General features: G+C 35.9%; 1 pseudogene; it reads right to left on the bottom strand.

Moving 5' to 3' along the window:
* Positions 1 to 20055, bottom strand: part of LOC113911095 — a 182156-nt pseudogene extending 162101 nt beyond the window's left edge.
* Positions 20056 to 20271: the final 216 nt, after the last annotated feature.

Below are 20271 nucleotides of genomic sequence, written 5' to 3'. Positions count from 1 at the left end.
TTTTCAGTCCACACCTCCCTCCACCTCACTCCTGGCAACCACTGGTTTGTTTTTGTTTTGTTTTTATCCCTATAGTTATTTTTCTTTCAAAAAATGTCATATAAATGGAATAATGCATTTTTGAACCATTTTTTAATATAGGAGAGTGCATTTGAAATATATTCATGTTGATGAATCTATGAATAGGTTATTTCATTTTTATTGATGAGTAGTATTTTATGGTATGGATGTACTGGAGTTTGTTTATCTATTTCCCAGTTGTTATTTCCTGGCTTAGGGAATTATGAATAAAGCTGTTATCAGAATTTATATATGGGTTTGTGGGAACATAGCTTTTCATTTTAATTTCATTTCAAATGAGTAGGATTGTGATTGCTGGGTCCTATGGTAAATTAATCTTTTAATATTTTGCTGCATTATTTTGCATTTCTAATAGCAACATATGAGACTTACAGTTGTTCCGCATCTTCCCTAGAACTTGATATTGTCAAGCTTTTCCTTTCATTTCTTTTGTAAATCATTCTTATACATGTGTAGTGGAATTTCATTTTAGTTTTTTTACATTTCCCTAATAAGTAATGATGTGAAACATCTTCCCATGTACTTATCTGCCATCCCTGTATCTTTTGTGAAATATCTGTTACTAATTTTTTGCCCATTTCTTGGTTATCTTCTTTTTTTGAATTTTGTGAGTGATTTTTACATTTTGAATGTGAGTTTTTTTAATCAGGTAGATATTTTGCGAATATTTTCTCCTGTATCTTCTTTCATTTTTTGACAGTGTCTTTTTAAAAATGCAGTTGTCCTTAATTTTCATGAAGGCCAATTTATCTTTATTTTTTTTCCTTTAACAAGTCATGCCTCTGGCATCAGACCTAAGAAATCTTAGTTGATTTTAAGGTCACAAAAATATTCTCCTATGTTTTTCTTCTAGATACACTGTATTTTACTTTTAAATTTTATTGCTGTGTAAATAGCATTTTTCCTTAAAAATGTCAAGTATTTTTTTATCATATAAACATGTTAATAGAGAGAGAGAGAGACTTTATATCCTGAAAACTTGTTAAATACATTTATCAATTTTAATAACTCTTTTGTAGATTCTTTGAGATTTCCTATTTAAAGAATTGTGTTGTCTACAGTTTTATTTCTTTTTCTCCAATCTGTATGCCTTTTGTATCTTTTTCATGCCTTATTGCACTGGCCTCTAGCAAGATCCTGAATAGAAATAGTGAGACTGGACATCCTTGTTTTCTTCCCAATCTCAGAGGAAAGCATTCAGTCTTTCATCATTAAGTAATATGTTAGCTGCGGGGCTTTATAGATAGACTTTATCGCATTAAGTAATGAATGCATATTAAATTTTTCCTAGGACTACAAGATGGAATGAAGTCAAGCACATTTTTTCAGCCTTGATTATGCTTGACTATGCTATGGTCTGCTTGTCCTATCTTTTCATTTTGGCCATCTTTAACATTTATAGCAATGAGTATAGCCAAACTACTAATACATTAATATTAGTCATCAAGAGAATAAAAATGAATATTATTTTCTTAGGCTTTAATTGTGTTAAATCTCTTTAATAGAAGACTGTGCAGTATTCATGGAGGTAGATAGGACAAACTTACATTTATTAGATATCTGATATCCAAGAGGTTTTGTTTTTTACTCCGTGTCTAAATTTCAATTTTAAAATACTGTTCTTCAGGGTGCCTAGGTGGCTCAGTCAGTTGAGCATTGGACTCTTGATTTTGGCTCAGGTCATGATCTCAGGGTCGTTAAGACTGAGTCCTGCATCAGGCTCCATGCTCAGCACAGAGCCTTCTTGTTTTTCTCCCCCTGCTCCTCCCCCCACTCAGGTTCTCTCTCTCTCAATTTTTAAATAAAATCTTTTTTAAAAAATAAAATATTGTTCTTCTTTCACTTAAGCACACATTTATATAATTCTAAGGACTCTTGGGGTATACATTTGATTGGTTTTTCATAATATTGCATAAACCACTTGTTTTTCAATTGTCCAGTTTTATTGTTAGATCTCTTATATGTCAATGGTTAGATTTCTCTTATTTTTGGTTGTCTCTTGCTGGTCATCATGGGTCCTATCCCTTGCTAACATTTTGATTGGTGATTCGTTTTATTTCCTAAATAGGTGTTGACCTTATCTTCTCTTTCCTATCATTTGATTTAGATATTTGCAATCTTTTGCATTGACAATGGCAGTAGCCTCTTAACAGCTATGACTCTTGATTCCCTCATGTCTGTCATTAATGTGATTCTATATATATGCCCTATATTTATTTTCAAAGTAAAACATTACTAGGTTTCAACGGCATGACAATTAGTGGCTGTTTAAATTACACAAAGAACACGACACCCACCTTTTCCACTGGGTACCCGTCGGTCATGTAGCACATGAATGCCTCTCTGGCATTTACCTAGCACATTTTGATCCTGGCTTCCTGTGACTGATGCAAAATGCAGATGTAGAGTTCTGCTGTGCTTATAAATTGGCTAGCTGATCTTTAGTGCAAATCAAAATTGTTCTTATTAACCTTGACTATAATTGCTGTGAACTAGAAAATGTTTTCAATCCTGGAGAAATTAGCTCTTTCTTTCTGAATGTCTGAAATCATTCCTTTAATTAATCTTATTTGTATTTACAGATTTTATTTATTCCTGCAATCATTTTAAGCTTTAGCTATCCAATATTATAAATAGAAAAATTTTTAAGAAGTTTGAGTAGAGATATTTGTGATACTTCATATGTTACTAATCATTATGATATATCAATTATCTTCTGTATTGTTTTTATATTTATGTGTGTAAGTATTCTACAAGCATTTGTACTAAGTTTAATGCAAATTTTTGCTAAATAATTTTCTGTGACAAAGATTATATTATTGGGAACAAAGCTCCTTGAAGAATTTATCATGATGGGATATATAAAAATATGTTTTGTTATGTTTTCTTGTTGAATTAATTGTATTCCTTTACTGTAACAATTACACTGTGCACAATTCTCAACTCTTTCTTCATTTGCATATTCATCTTGTGTCCTGTCAAGTGTAACCCCTACAATGGCAGGCACTCTTTCCCCAGAGTGAGCACAGTCTCAATTTCTTCTGACCCATACTTCCTCCTTGTTGGAGAGGATGGACACCAGAAACCCTAGTGCCCATAGACTCACAAGCTCAATGTTTGTTCCTAACATCTCATAGCTTCTGTGTTTGCCTCTGTATTGATGAAAGACTCAAAGAGAGAAAGAGAGAGGGACGTTTGAAAGAGGAAAGATTTCTCATTTTTAGATTCCTAGTTCCAATAACTACTTTGGAATTAAATTACAGAGAATGAGCCATAATATAAGTTTAGCCACCACAGTGGCTCTCTAAGGACTCTATTCACTAACAATATATGCTCATTTGTGTGCATTTTCAAGCAGCTTGCCTAAAAGATCCTCATGACCCACCACTTAGGAAATTATAGGCCAGTAATAGCCCCACCTAAGGGGTTACTTGCTATGTAATGATTTTTGCAGCCATATTTGGAACATCACAAAAGAAGGGAAATAGGAAATGATTAGAGAAGAAGAGAGTAAAGTGGAATAAGGTGCAGCTAAATTGTGTAAATTATATTTTCCACTGTACAAAAAAACATTTTGGGGGGAAGAAAGTTTAAAAGGACACTTATGGGGGGAGAACCAACTTTTGAAATTTTTCCATGATAATATACAAATGTGCAAAGTTGAAATGTACACTGCTTACATTAAAGGCAACAAAAACAAGCAAACAAAAACCAAACAAAATTCATATGAAAGCAACAGAAATATGTGTTTAGTCTATAAAAGTCACATCAGAGTGTATCAGAACGAGTGTCTTCTCTGAATCTAATCTGATGGATACCTGAATTCAAATTGAAAATATTTACTTTTTTTTTTTTTTTTTGCCATTAGTTGCTTAATAGCTTCCAAGATTGATGTTTCTGGTTATTGGTGGACAGTTCTAAACCCGAAAGCAACAAGCAGGTGATATTTCACTCTGCCAAAATCCAGAGCTAGGTATCAGTGTAAATAATTTCTAACTTTGGGTACACTAAGAGAACATGTCTCTCTTCTGCATACTAAAGGTGACTTTCATGGAAAACAGAGCTAAAAATTAAGGTTTTCTGGTCTTTTGGTATATTGAATCAGTGAAGGTTGGGCAGGATTTAAGAGTGTTTTTCAAGTAAACACAAGAAAATGGGGAAAATAGGCAAGAGAGAGTAGGACAGAGAGAAAATAATGTATCATCAGAGAAATACCACCTGGAGAGACACAGAAATGTCAGACAAATGTCTAAAGATGTGGTGCTAGTTAGGCAATCTACTGGTGTTGAAAAATGGAGTTAACAAATACATTGGGAACAAATGATAGACAAAATTGCTTCTAATTATAATTAATGGCCAGGGTATTTACAATTTTATTCCAATGCTTAAAATTTTTCAGTGGCTCCCTATGTCTCATTTGGTTAATAAATATTTTTTGAGTGCATATCGTGTGCCAGTACTTGAAGCAGGTGTGAAGAAAACGGAAAGAACTGAGTGCCATAATAGTTATAAGGGGAAACTCCAAGTGTAATGGTTTGAGAAGTATATTCATTTCCTATTGCTTCATAAGAATTACCACAATTTTAGTAGCTTAAAGCAACATATATTTATTATCTCAGTTTATATGGGGCAGGCATTTAGGCATAGGTTAATCGGTTTCTCTGCTCAGGATCTTATAAGACTGAAGTCAAGATGTTGGCCAGCTCTGTAATCTCATTTAGAGCTCAGGGTTTTTTGTTGTTGTTGCTTTTATTTTGTGTTTTGTTTTGTTTTCCAAGCTGACTCAGATTGCTTATAGAATTTGGTTACTTGTGGTTGTAGGACAGAGATCCCCTTGTGGCTCCTTGCAAAGGAGTTCATATGGCCGCTTTCTTCCAGGCCAAGCAGAGGAAATTCTCTGACACTTCATCTTTTTGAAGGGCTCATCTGGATAAGTTAAGTCCAGTGGGCAGGATAGTATCCTCTTGGATTAACTCAAAGTCAACTGATTAGTAACCTAATCATTGAGTGGTATCCCATCATGTTCATAGTTCTTACCCACACTGAAGGAGTGAAAATTATACAGAGTATGGTTCATTGTGGATCACCTTTGGATTCTACATGTCACAGTGAAGTTTCTCTAAGGAAGTGATATGCAACCTGAGACCTAGAAGTGGGTTAGAGTTCTACAGGCAGAATGACAGTATATTCATCATAGCCTGAGGAACTACCATATGCACATCCTGGAGGTAAAATGACCACAGAGAATTTAAGAAGCTTAAAGAAGCTCAGCTTAGCTTTGGAAAATAAATCTACATATAATAATAGAGTTTACAAAACAGGGCATGATGTAGCACCATAATGCGTCTCCTGCCTCAGTTTTCACAACTTCCAAGCTTGAACTCTGTCCTTAAGCTACACTGAATTCCATTCTTTTCTTTGGTGCATTTATATTGAACTTCCTTTGGTTCTGCAAAGCACTATGCTCTCCCTTACAGTCATAGTTCTAATATGACTTCAGAGGAAGAGCAACTAACCTGAGATAAGAAGTATAAATAGGAATTATCCTGACTAAATGATGAACCTCCAAATGGAGGTTAACTTTCTTTTAGCACACTGTAATGCCATGTAATATCTATCACATATCACACTTACTGCAACTGTCCATTTTGTTTTTCCTAGCAAATGTAAGATCAGTATTCTGTTGTAACCTTATTGCCTAGTTCAATTAAGCCAAGTAAAAGATGCAGATTGAGGATGGTGGTGATGATGATGATGATAATGACAATGCCAACAATGGTGGTAAAAGGAATGAGAGCAGGATGAAAAATAAACTTTTTAAAAAGGGATCAAATTATTTAGCATGACACCCCATACAAATATTTGTTGACTCATTTTAGTTCTTTCAACAGTAATTTGGGTCAGGAGCAAAGCTCAGTCTCAATATGCTGGTCATCAAAAACAGCTGTGTTTAATTCTGTCTATGTCCAGAGCTGAGGGAAGAGTTACATGCATGGATAAATTTTAAAGTTGGAAGTCAGTTATGTTTGGAATGTACTTAAATAAGCAAAATGTTTTTTTCCCTATTGATTTGCATTTAACCACTATTGTGCATAGGTCTTTTATTAAAAGCAGCTGGAAAGGCTAGAATTCTACTGAAGCGACACAATGCTTATACTTTGAGGTCGTGAGTATAAGCACAACTAAGAACTTAGCATGGGCTCCCCTCCCAGCACAATAGCTTTACTGTTGGCCTTGCCAGTCAATGAATAGGATGTCAAGTTTCCATTTTTGGTAATGGGTTGGCAACATTACACTGATTAAGTTAATAAAAGAATACTTAAGAAAGTCTTCAAGTAGCGATTGCTCTCCTAGGAGCAATTATTACTTTTTTTTTTTTTCTTAAAGCTCTCAGAGTTAAAATAATTCTATCAGTCAAAATGTTTTGTGATTAGATTTAGAGGCTTAAGAAGAGGGGGAAACTTACAACCAACCTCTGTCAACAGTAAGCACTTGTTCTATGACCATGGCTAATGCAGTGTATTCAAAGCTGGGTATAAATGACATAATATGAAAAGAATACATTGATAGTAATTTTTTTAAGTTCTAGACTTAGATGTTTTCCTAAACATTTCTTAATCAAAATTTACATGACCTAAGAGGTATACTTATTCATGTAACACTGACATATCTGTATCTATTTCAAGAAAGATGAGAAGTTGGATATTTAAAAATCTTTTTTTATATTTTCAATTGTGTTCTTTCCTAGGGCTGCCACAATAAATAATGACCAACAGGGTGGCCTCAGAAATTTAATTCTCTCACATTTCTGGATGCTAGAAGTCCAAAATTTAGGTGTCTGTAGGTGTCTATGTGCCCTCTAAAATCTCTAGAGGAGAAACTTTTTTTTTTTTTTTGAGGAGAAACTTTTCTTGCTACTTTCAAATTTCTGTTGGCTTGAAGCCGACCTTGACATTCCTCGTCTTGTAGCTGCATCTTTCCAATCTCTATGTCTGCCATCATCGGGACTTCTTTTCCTCTGTGCATCCTCGTATAACTTTTTTATAGGGACACCAAGTGTTGAATTTAGGGTCTTCCCTATCCACTATAACCTCATCTTAACTAATTAACATCTTCAAAGAATCTATGTTCCAAAATAAGGTCACATTCTGGGGTTCTAGGTAGACATGAATTTTGGAGGAGCATTATTTAACCCCATACATCAATATTGAAATTGTCATTTTTCTTCATAGAGCCAGGGTAAATTTTAACTTTCTTTATATTTACCCATCATTTTAATCTTTTGCTATTTTTTTCTATTTGTGATGTGGTATTTTTTTCAATTATATTTTATTAGTGTCTGTATTTAGCTTGCATATATTTAATGTGTACCCATTTACCTTTAATTTGAAGAGATTTTTATTGTTATAAAATAGCTATATTGTATACAATTATACTTGTAAACAATGTCAAATTTTCTTTCTCAAAATTTTAGCTTTTAAAAAATAATTTCATTGAAGTATAATGGACATATAAAAAGCTCTACTATTTGATGTGTACAACTCCATGAGTTTGGGAATAAATATCACCATCAAGGCCATAGACATACCCATTACTTCTCAAAGTTTCCTCCTTGCCCCTTTATTATAATTATTTTTTTTCTTTTGTGTGATAAGAACTGAATACAAGTTCTATACTCTTAGCAAAAAAAAAAAAAGTTAAGTATGCAGTACAATATTGTTAACTATAAACCCTATGTGGTATAGTAGATCTCCAGAACTTATTTAGCTTACATAACTGAAACTTTGTGCTCTTTGCCTGTTACCTCCCTATTTTCCCCTTCTCCACCAATCTCTGACAAGCAACCTTCTACTCTCTGCTTCTATGAGTTTACCATGTAGATTAGCATATAAATAAAATCATACGGTATTTTTCTTTCTCTATCTAACTTACTTCACCTAACATAATGTTCTGCAGGTCCATCTATGTTTTTTTTAAGTGGCAGTATTACCTTCTTTTTTAAGGCTGAATAACACTTTATTATATGCATATACTACATTGTATTTATCCATTCATCCATCAGTAGATATTTAGGATGCTTCCATATCTTGGCTATTGTGAGTAATCCTGCAATGAACCTGGGAGCACAGGTATCTCTCTAAGACCCTGATTTCAATTCTTTTGGATAAATACCCAGAACTGGGATTGCTGGGCCATGTGATATTTGCTTGTTATAATGGGTGCACCAATTATATCCCCATCAATAGTGTACAAGCTTTCTTTTTCTCCATATTCTCTCCAATACTTACCTTTTGTTTTTTTAAAATAGCCATTCTAACAGGTATGAGGCAATATCTTTTTGGTTTTTTTTTTTTCCTTTTGTTTGCCTTTTATTTTATTATGTTATGTTAATCACCATACCTTACATCATTAGTTTTTGATGTAGCGTTCCATGATTCATTGTTTGCGTATAACACCCAGTGCTCCATGCAGTACGTACCCTCTTTAATACCCAACACCAGGCTAAACATCCCCCCACTCCCTCCCCTCTAGAACCCTCAGTTTGTTTCTCAGAGTCCATGGTCTCTCATGGGTCGTCTCCCCCTCCGATCTCCCCCCCTTCATTTTTCCCTTCCTGCTATCTTCTTCTTCTTTTTTTTTTTTTAACATATAATGTATTATTTGTTTCAGAGGTACAGATCTGTGATTCAACAGTCTTATACAATTCACAGCGCTCACCATAGCACATACCCTCCCCAATGTCTATCACCCAGCCACCCCATCCCTCCCACCCCCCACCACTCCAGCAACCCTCAGGTTGTTTCCTGAGATTAAGAATTCCTCATATCAGTAAGATCATAGGATACATGTCTTTCTCTGACTGACTTATTTCACTCAGCATAATACCCTCCAGTTCCAACCACGTCGTTGCAAATGGCAAGATTTCATTCCTTTTGATGGCTGCATAATATTCCATTATATATATATATACATATATATATATATATATACATATATATATATATATATATATATGTATATATATATATACACCACATCTTCTTTATCCATTCATCTGTTGATGGACATCTTGGCTCTTTCCACAGTTTGGCTATTGTGGACATTGCTGCTATAAACATGGGGGTGCACGTACCCCTTTGGATCCCTACATTTGTATCTTTGGGGTAGTGCAATTGCTGGGTCATATGGTAACTCTATTTTCAACTTTTTTAGGAACCTCCATACTGTTTTCCAGAGTGGCTGCACCAGCTTGCATTCCCACCAACAGTGTAGAAGGGTTCCCCTTTCTCCACATCCCTGCCAACATCTGTCGTTTCCTGACTTGTTAATTTTATCAATTCTGACTGGTGTGAGGTGGTATCTCATTGAGGTTTTGATTCAGATTTCCCTGATGCTGAGCGATGTTGAGCACTTTTTCATTTGTCTGTTGGCCATTTGGATGTCTTCTTTGGAAAAAATGTCTGTTCATGTCTTCTGCTCATTTCTTGATTGGATCATTTGTTCTTTGGGTGTTGAGTTTAATAAATTCTTTATAGATTTTGGATACTAGCCCTTTATCTGATATGTCATTTGCAAATATCTTCTCCCATTCTGTCGGTTGTCTTTGGGTTTTCTTGACTGTTTGTTTTGCTGTGCAGAAGCTTTTTATCTTGATGAAGTCCCAAAAGTTAATATTTGCCCTTGCTTCCCTTGCCTTTGGCGATGTGTCTAGGAAGAAGTTGCTGAGGCTGAGGTTAAAGAGGTTGCTGCCTGTGTTCTCCTTTAGGATTTTGATGGACTTCTGTCTCACATTTAGGTCTTTCAACCATTTTGAGTCTGTTTTTGTGTGTGGTGTAAGGAAATGGTCCAGTTTCATTCTTCTGCATGTGGTTGTCCAATTTTCCCAACACCATTTGTTGAAGAGACTATCATTTTTCCATCGGACATTCTTTCCTGCTTTGTCAAAGATTAGTTGACCATAGAGTTGTTTGCCTTTCCCTGATGGTTAGTGATATGGAGCATCTCCTCATAAACCTACTAGCTATTCATATGTCTTCTTTGGACAAATGTTCGTTCAGGTCCTTTGCCCATTTTTTATTGGGTTATTTGGTGTTTTACTATTGAATTATATATTTTAGATATTAACTCCTTGTCAGATATATACACAAAATATTTCCTTTCATTTCATATGTTGTCTTTTTATGTTGTTTCCTTTACTGTGTAGAAGCTTTTTAGTTTGATATAATCCACTTATTTTTACTTTTTTTACCTGTTTTTGGTGTTATACCCCAAAATTCATTGCCATGACCAATGTTTACAGTTTCAGGTCTTATATTTAAGGTTTTATTTCATTTTGAGTTGATATGTATATTCTTATATATCCCCAAAGGTAGTTATATTTTTGGTTAGGTTATTTAGAAATAAGTATAAATATGAAGAATTTTCACAATGCTTTGAGTAAATTTGCTATATATATACTCATAATTTTTTAAAAAATATGTTGAAATTCTTTTATTCCTTTAATAATTCCACTGCTTTAGAGACCAACTTTCTGTCACATCATGGAATTTATAAGAGGACAAGGTTCACCATTGTGCTGGCCTGCCATTTTATAATAATAAGAAATTAATATTCAGAATAAGGCATATTCACTAAATGACAATGTAACTTGTAATTGGTAGCAATGATATGGTACCAAAGAGCCTAATTTCCAATTTATTATAAAATAAATTTCATTTATTTAGACTGAAAATCCAAAGCATATAATATAGTTGTTCACTATTCAGTTTCATGTTTAGCATCCTCTTAATGAGTTTACTTAATGCATATACATAATAACTAGCAATGGCCAAAAAATGGGTAGATTGCTTTTATTCAGGCATTCTGAAAAAAATAGAAATTATTTATTAAAGAAGAAAAACAAGCCTTCCACCTCCTTCTCAGTAACATTAAACTTTCTAATCCTAATAAATGCTTATTAGATTGCATTAAATTTCCTCATATATATTATATGGTTGTTTGTTAATAAATGCATGTAGAAAATTTAAAAATTAATTGAGATTTTAGTAAAATTAGATTCCCTCTTAGCTGTGCTTTATACAAGAGGTAAATACTACAGGTGGGATTCAGAATTACTTCCAAGGGGACAAGGAATCTTCCTAATGGTTACTAAAATTTCATGCTTTTACAACTAATATGCATACCTACAGATAACACTTGCAATCTCTTATTGACCACATTTGGTAAAACTAGAGCAATTTCAATTACTATCTTTAGAATTTGCAAAGGCCATTGCTACATTTTAGGCCAATTTTAGTTCACTTTTTTTTTAATGTTTTTCTTTTTTATTATTTTTTTAATTTATTTGACAGAGAGAGAGTAAGCACAAGCAGGGGGAGTGGCATGCAGAGGGAGAGGGAGAAGCAGGCTCCTCGCCAAGCATAGAGCCTGATGTGGGACTCCATCCCAGGATCCTGGGATCATGACCTGAGCTGATGGCAGCCACTTAAAGGCTGAGCCACCTAGGCGCCCCAATTCACTTGTGTTTTAAAGTCACACTAGATGTAAATCTAGTGTTTTTATCCCCCTTTTTTTTAAAGATTTTATTTATTTATTTGACAGAGAGAGACACAGCAAGAGAGGGAACACAAGCAGGGGCAGAGGGAGAGGGAGAAGCAGGCTTCCCACAGAGCAAGGAGCCCAATGCAGTGTTCGATCCCAGGACCCTGGGATCATAACCTGAGCCAAAGGCAGACGCTTAATGACTGAGCCATCCAGGCGCCCCTTTATCCCCTTTAAATGTAATAAAATTTACTTAGCTATGAGTATATACGTTAGAGATGTCTGTATCAATAGTTTGGCAGTTTGGTAACACCGATTTTGAAAAGCAAGATCTGCTTCATGAGTTAGACTGGACCCAGAACTTTATCATAGGAAGTTTTAGGATCTGCCTGAAGGTGCCCCTCAGGGAACCTGTAGGCAAAAGTAGTATTGCCAAGTATCTTTACATGAGTCTTAATTAGGTGTCTTGCTTTTTAAATAATATTCTCTTCACAGATATTTTGTAAAGTATGTGAGTATAATCTTGATTTTGGAAGTAAAATGTTTATTCTCATGTTTCTTGCCAGAATTTATAATCTCATACTTTTTATCTAAGCATCATCAAAAATCTGAGTGTGAAAATTAAGATTTAAAGAGGATCGTCTGAAGGGCATGGTTTTAGGTATTCTGCTATACCTTGCTGTTATTAACCTAGAATCCATGGCCTTTACCATGTATATAAATGTGCTTTAAATGAACCTTCAAGTCCCTAGATTAGATTATAAACACAGTTGGTAACCATGCATGCCAAATATTGTGAACAATTTTAAGGAAAGGGTCTATAAATTTAATTGGATTATCACCTAGAAGATCATCAGCCCTTATTTCCATGATAATAATTCCTAAATTTTGTATCTCTTGCCTAGATCTTTACAGTATGATTTATCAATGGTTCACTTAGTAATTCATAAATAAAATATGAACTGTTGAGAACTACGATTATAGACCAATAGTTCTCTATATTCGCATTAGAACCACTTGGGTGATAAAATAATATATCCTCGGGTTTTATCCCTGACATATGGAATTAGAGAAGTGGGGTGAAAACTACTTATCTGTATATTTCAAAAAGCTTGTTGGGAAACGCTGATTTATGCCATGGATATAGTAGAAAAGTATGGCCTTGTCAAGATTTAGAAGAGAGGCAACTAATAATGACTCATTCATTCTATCATTTAGTAGTATCCACTGAGCTCCATAATGTATATGTGATGGAATTTCAATATTAAACTCCCTGTGTTCTCCCTTCAACCACCTCATGAGCAATCTAGTACAAAGCCTTCTCTAGGATGCTTGAAACCACAAAATGGAAAGAGAATTTACCTTCTCGTCAGCTTAATATAAATAGAAACATAGGGCAGAATTAGAAGGTTATGACTATTCCACTGTGCATGCAGTATTGTTTTAACTTTAATTTCAGAGTATGAATGAGAGAATTAAATGACTTTCATGGAAAAATGATAAAGGAAATAGAAACTGGGTATAATATGTCTATTAACAAACATATATACATATGCATGCTATTTATATGTTTTTAGAACTTGTGTGAATTTGTAAGAAAATAGAAAAAGAAAATATTGCTCTATTACTTTCTATATAAGGTACCTTCATAGGCCTCTTCTATTATAATGACCTGCCATACACTCATACTATAAAATATAGATTTCCAACTCTGCCCCTGAATCAGATTTTCTGGGCATGGAGTGCAAGAATCCCCATTTTTGGTAAGTACTTCAGATAAATCTTGTTCTCATTCACATTTGAGTACCACTGGCCTATTGAGCATACAGTGTTCATTTCCTTGAAAGCCATATAGAGTTGATGAAAACCACTATGTCATGATAGTTTTAAAAAAACCTAATGTGAGGAATATATACTCTGAAAATTATCATTTTTAGGTAGGTACATAAAGAATCATTTATCTAAGACTATAGTTTAAACCAATCTAATGGACTAAAATCATTTGCTCATTGGACACTCATTCACATTCTAAGCTTTATATGCTTCATTCTTGAAAAGAATACTATTTATATTTTTTCAAAAGCAGTGTCCATATCATAGGTTTATAAAATAATAAAACCATTTGTTGAGTAAAAATGAATTTGATTATATCAAAGATAAAGATCAGTAATACACGCATTAAGCACATATACTAAGCCTTGAAGAGTTAAAGATTTTATTTGAGAGAACTTTTCTCAGTGGGTATTTTTCTCCTGTGGGTTAATTTGTCCAAATTAGCCTCACTTTTTTTTTTTGAAATTGTAATATGAAATTAAGAGTTGAGATGTTGACATTTCAGTTCTCATGAGTAGGATCATTTACATCCCAACTCAGATTTCCATATATTTTTCTATAACATGAGAATATTAATTGTTTACAAATTATCTCTATCTCTGGAAATGAGGACAATTTAAAAAATATTTTTTTTTTTTTTTTTTTTTTTACTTTTTCTTATCAGTGATCTTCCATCTCCAAGAAAGAATTTCGGTTTATTTGTGAAACTTTAAGTTATATTAGGAATAAGCACTATGTTTGTTTTATTTGGTTTATATGCTTGAAAATGATATCTACTCATTCTAAAATATTTACATGTACAGGGCACCTGGGTGGCTCAGTCGGTTAAGCATCTGCCTTCGCCTCAGGTCATGATCCCAGGGTCCTGGGATCGAGCCCCCGCATGGGGCCTCCTTGCTCAGCGGGAGTCTACTTCTCCCTCTGCCCCTCCCCGCTGCTTGTGCCGTGCTCCTCTTCTCTCTCTCTTTCTCTCTCTCGCACATGCATGCTCTCTGTCTCTCTCTCTCTCTCTCTCAAATAAGTAAATAAAATTAAAAAAAATTAAAACATTTACATGTACAGAAAAGTGCAAAGATGAAGATAAGAACAACAGCAAATTACTTAAAATTCCTCCACCCCAAAATAAGTCTTTTTCACAGCAAAGTATGTTCCAGATAAATGGTAGGAGCACATGTTGATAACTCTTTCTTTCTAAATTGCTCAGGTAACCTTCTTGGCAGGGCCTGAGGGATTGTTTGAGCATAGAATTTTTTCTCAAGTTTCAGATAAGAGTGCAGGTTGGAGTGCCATTTGTCTTGTGCCTGGAGGGTCTAGAACTGTGGAACCAGCTGTAGAGGCCAGGACTTGTCTCTCTTGGAAGCTAAGTCAGAGCTCACAGCTCACAGTTCATGAAAGAGCGAGGCCTGCCACAGCCTGGCATGAGATCTAAAGGACCCCTGAGATTTAGACAGGCCAATCCAATTCTGTTGACTCCCCATCAGGACTGGAGGGGGCTGCCATGATGGATGAAATTTCTCTTAATGTCTTCAATGTGAAAAAATTTACACTCCCAAGGACAGTGTTAGGAGAGTTCCTGGGGACCATGTCCACACCAATCCATGGTAATATAAAATTTGATAATTTTGCTGATTTGATCCATGCACATGATATCTCATTAAAAGTTTAATTCACATTTTTTCTGATTACTAGTGAACTTTTATTTGAATTGTTGTCTCTAAGACCTACATACTTTGACTTTCTTTCACCCTGTCTTTGGTGAATGATAACTTGAAAAAAAGCAATAGAATATAAATAGGGCAAGCATGGCTGACAGCTATTCAACATCAGGCAAGCTCTGTGTCATTCAGAGCAGCCAAGCAAACACATGCTATTGAATTCAACAGTCAGGCAATGCACTGGTTATTCCCTGCTTGGGCCTTGAAGTACATTATTTGCTGTTTTCTGCTTTGCTCTGTGCCTCAGGAGGTTGATGATACATACTATCTTGCATCATCTGACCCCTCCACCTCTCTGTTTCAATTTAGGTTTGGCCAAAGAAATTCCTGGGAGCAGTTGGAGGGTGGAAACACTTCTCTCAATCTCGTTGCCCCTTTAGCTTTTGGCGAGGTAGTAGCTTCTAGCTGCTAGTCTCTGGGGGCTTCACCAGTGTCTTGGTGAGGCCCTTGACCCCATCTCAAACCCTATAAGTGATCCATCCATTAAACTTTCTCCAATTACCACTCCGAACACACATTTATGTCCTGTTGGACTGTATCTGATAGAGGCAGTCATGAGAGATTTCTTGAAAAACACTTGATAGAATCTATTTTTGAATGGTGCTAAAATCTGAAAAGCAGTGCATTCTTCCTTGATACAGTTCATTGGTATAACTACTGAAAACTGGTTTCAAAGAAAAAAAAAACACTTCTTTTCAAGAGGAAGCCATTGTTTTCTTCAGTTTTATAAGTCAGCACTGTCTACCAGGTCTCCAGTGTTGACTTATAAGGGCAATCATCAGAAACTATTTTTTCTTTCCCTTGGACCTTGGCAATGATCTATCTGATACATACTATCTATGGAATATGTTGGCTACCAATTTAATATCTCAGGAAAGATATGGAATGATTCTGAATACAGATTGGGTACAGTATGAAGTAAGAATTGTGATTCTGAGCTCAAATAGAAATCTCCAAAGTAGATGAGGTAAAATACTAAGTAAGCTACAGTTGCTAATGGAGACTATCTAATAAGCCGTATGCCAGAAACTGCACCAAAGTGTACACATCTTACTCTTAAACCTTTACAATAACCTTAGAACTTGTTAATATCTTCATTTTAGCAATAAGCCAGCTGTGCCTTGGAGATTTATTTAATGTACTATCAGTCAGCAAGTGGCAAAGCTGGGGTTTAAACTCATTTCAGTCTGGCTTATTTGGTATCAGATATTGTGAAAACTTACACTGTTCTCCTTGATGTCAAAAATAAAGTCTAAGGAATCACCCTTCAATAGTACTGGTGTTTAAAATTTACTCCATAACTCTTTGTTATGGATCAACTCCTTTGATCTTTGAAAGAGATCCTTTCAAAGGAGGATTCACTTTCAAAATGACCTTTCACTTACATATCTGGCATCTTCACTTTCCCTCCAAATAACTTCTCACAAATAATGGTCTTAGGGTATTCATGCTTCTTCCATGGTGGCCTCTGGTAGACCAGTATTTTTAAAGTTATGCTCAGATCTGGCGAAGTGTCTCTTCCACTATGCACTATTGACCAAAGCAGTCACAGGCCAGCCCAGATTCATGGGAAAAGAAAATAAATCTTACCTCTCTCAATGGAAAGAGTGTCAAATGAATTGTGGCTGTATGTAATCTACCAGTTTTTATTCTGACACCTTTAATTTTTAACTATGTCTTTAATTCTTTTTTTCAGGTATTGTGATCCAAACTTTGTAGTTTTGTCATATTATATTCCTCACAGTCTTGTCAAGGAAATATTTTTTAAAAAATATTTAACCACTTTTTTAACATTGATACTTACCTTAAATCACTATTATGGCACTGTTGGTATTTCCAGCAAATATTCGCTCTGATAACTATTATGATTTTTAGTTTTAAATTGAGGAAGCTCAGGCTCCAAAATGCCAAGTAACTAGCCCCAAATTACATAGTTTATAAGTGGAAGAGTCTAAAGGGATTTGATAGCAGTTTTGCCTGATCTAATACTTGTCCTTATATTCTCTAAGAATGGCCAGCCACTTTTCTGGGAAGGCAATACCAGCAATATGCAATCTTCAAAGTAGTTTTAATTTATTTTCTTTTATTTTGGTCTGTACTTGAGCTTTTAAAAGCATCCACTTTGTTCTTTTACCTTATGTGTTTTTATGCATTTTGTAAGAAGATTCATTTGTAATTATGTCAGTTGAGGCCCTGAAGGAAGCAGATACCGAGAAAACATTAGATATATAAGAGATAAGATATATTGGGGTAAACACCTATGCAGGAAATGGGGGTGGATCAAGAGGGCAGAGACTGCCTTCATAATATGATACAGTTAAGGCACTTGTGAAAGAAAAGAAGAATTGGGTATGAAAAGCCTTGGACCAACAATACCATTCTGAGAAAGTTAGTCATGATGGTCGGGAATATCCAAGCAAGCAAAAGTTACCCATTGGAGGAGTTCCATGTTGGGCAAGAATTAGCCAGCTCTAATACCCGCTACCATGCATAGCCATTGGCTAGAGGAAGCCCAGGAGCAGTGTAGCTTCATTAGAACCAGTATGGTGGGCCAAAAGGGAGGCAGTTGTACTTTCATAAAACTATGCTCCCTGTAGTGGGTTCTGTTGAATAATTAATCTGAGCAGTGTATCTCCATGGTCATCAGGATCCATCACTTGCTACATATAGATCCACTGCTTTATATGTATTTGGGAAACAGCTCCTTCATGGTTTTCATAGGACCCTTCTTTTGGGAGGGGCATCTTAAAGAAGGACATTAGTGGAACGAACTACAGCCCTATCACTGCAGTTGGTCTCATGGCTGCAACTGTTATTATACCTCCCCCCCCTCCTCTGCTAGTCTATATTCCTGTTAACCTTTGCTATCACTTTGGCAGGTAATGGAGGTTTACCTGGTGGTGTAACCCAGATCTTCATTCCTCAAGGGTCAGATGTGTGGTAATCATTCCTCAGAGATCTGGACACATAGTAATCATAATTTCTCAGACCAAGCTGCTTCACATGTCCATTCAAAGTGACAGTTGCCCAAGGAAATCCAAAAACTTACTCAAGTTGATCACTTGAATTTCAGATTTATTCCATTATGTAATTATGGATCTATATAAAAGTTTCCTCACCTCATTCTACTAACGAGGGTCACTAACCCTGTCAAGACAGTAAATGCTTTTTTCATTTGAAGTTCAGTGGGGCCCTTGCTGGGTCCTGACAAAAGTATACCCTCCTTGGGAACTAGGACCTCTAACACTGCAGGGCCCAGATTTGCAAGAATGGAAAGTACCAAGTACCTCAGTAGATTATTGGGAATGATGGTAAATTGAGCCACTCCTACTTCCACCCTTTTATCCCCAGCACCGTGTATTCTTTCTTCTTCCTGGAGACATGGAGGTCTCTGATTTAATGCACATACAACATCCTGAAGTATACCATTCCTTGCAGTGACTTGCCTGCCTCTAAGGGGGGACTTTTGCTGTACTTTCAGCAGGCTGTTGTAGTGTTCGGCAGCTTCTGGATAGTGCAGCACTTGATATGACCAGTAGGTCCTATGATTGTGGTCTCATTCCCACAACGCCTTCACTGTGAAGTGAATCCCCTTCTTAAATGCTATATTTTGTGGAATTCTACACCTGTGAACCAGGCAATTCTCTGAGGCCTGAATAGTCACGTTGACTGAGGTTCCAAAAGAAAAGCAAATTCATCCCCAGAATAGGTGTCTATGCCTGTAAGAAAAAACTGATTGCCCTTATAGATCAGAAAAAACATCAATGTATTTGACTTGGTTCTCAGCGTCTGTTTTTTGTCTCCTCAGGAATATTACCATTTTACCAGCTTGGCACTGGTTTCCATTGCTGGAAAGTTGGGCATTCAACAGTAACAATAGATAGCTAGGGATTCATTATATTCATGAGCCCATTGTGCAAATTTCAGGATGACCAATGAGGAAAGCTAACTAATGCCAACTGGACTAGTCATTTTGTCTAGTTAGTGTTCAGTGCCTATTGCATGGAAAATGCTTTCTATTGGGCATGATGCTGGCAGTCTGACATGTCACATAGTGTTTGGGCTAGAGCTATAGTATAGGTGGAGAATGTGTTGCCTCCAGAAACCAGAAAGTCCTACAAAGCATTGAGCTTCCTTCTTTGTGACAGAAAACGCCAAATGAAACAGTTTGTGTTTTGTTGTTGTTGTTGTTGTTGTTTTTTAAAGATTTTATTTATTTGACAGAGAGAGACACAGCGAGAGAGGGAACACAAGCAGCGGGGGAGCAGGAGAGGGAGAAGCAGGCTTCCTGCTGAGCAGGGAGCCCGATGCGGGACTCGATCCCAGGACCCTGAGATCATGACCTGATCTGAAGGCAGACGCTTAACAACTGAGCCACCCAGGCATCCCACAACAATTTGTGTTTTACTGAGGGACAGATATCCCATCACACCCCTGATCGTAATTCAATAGAGTGTCTCGTAAATTCAATCAAGTGTCAAATTCTTAAATCTTTTTAGAGAATATATCTAATCCTCCAGAGCACATTTATCGTATTAAGATCACTGATGTACTAGCCAATTTTTGCTCACACTTCCAAAGAGCCTGATGTCATCAATGTAATGGATCAGTGTGATGTCCAGATGGTCCAGATATCTTTGGATTATGAGGGCAAGCTAACAGAGTCATGGGTAAAACTGTAAATAAATATTGTCATTTCCATGTGAGTGTAAACTGTTTCTGATCCTCTTTTCTGATCAGAATAGAAAGGAACTCACGCCAAATCAATGGCAGCATACCAGGTATCAGAGACCTTATTAAACTGCTCTAACAAGGATATGACATCTGGTAGAGCAGCTAAAGTCAGAGCTGCTACTTGGTTAAGCTTGCTGTAGTTTACAGTCATTCTCCAGGTTCCATCTGGTTTTTACAGGGACAGACTGGCAAATCAAAAGGAGCATAATGGAGCTGCCATACATGCATTCTTGAGATTTTTAAAGGTGCACCAATCTCTGTCATTTTCCCTGGGATATATGGTTCTTGATTTACGATGTTTTCCAAGGCAGACCTGGGGAGTGAGAAATGTGATTGTAGAGGTTTCTACTTGGTCTTCCACGTTATG

This window comes from Zalophus californianus, chromosome 12 (genome assembly GCF_009762305.2).
Source record: "Zalophus californianus isolate mZalCal1 chromosome 12, mZalCal1.pri.v2, whole genome shotgun sequence".
NCBI classification, from domain to species: Eukaryota; Metazoa; Chordata; class Mammalia; order Carnivora; family Otariidae; genus Zalophus; species Zalophus californianus.
This window is presented reverse-complemented; position numbering and strand designations above follow the sequence as displayed.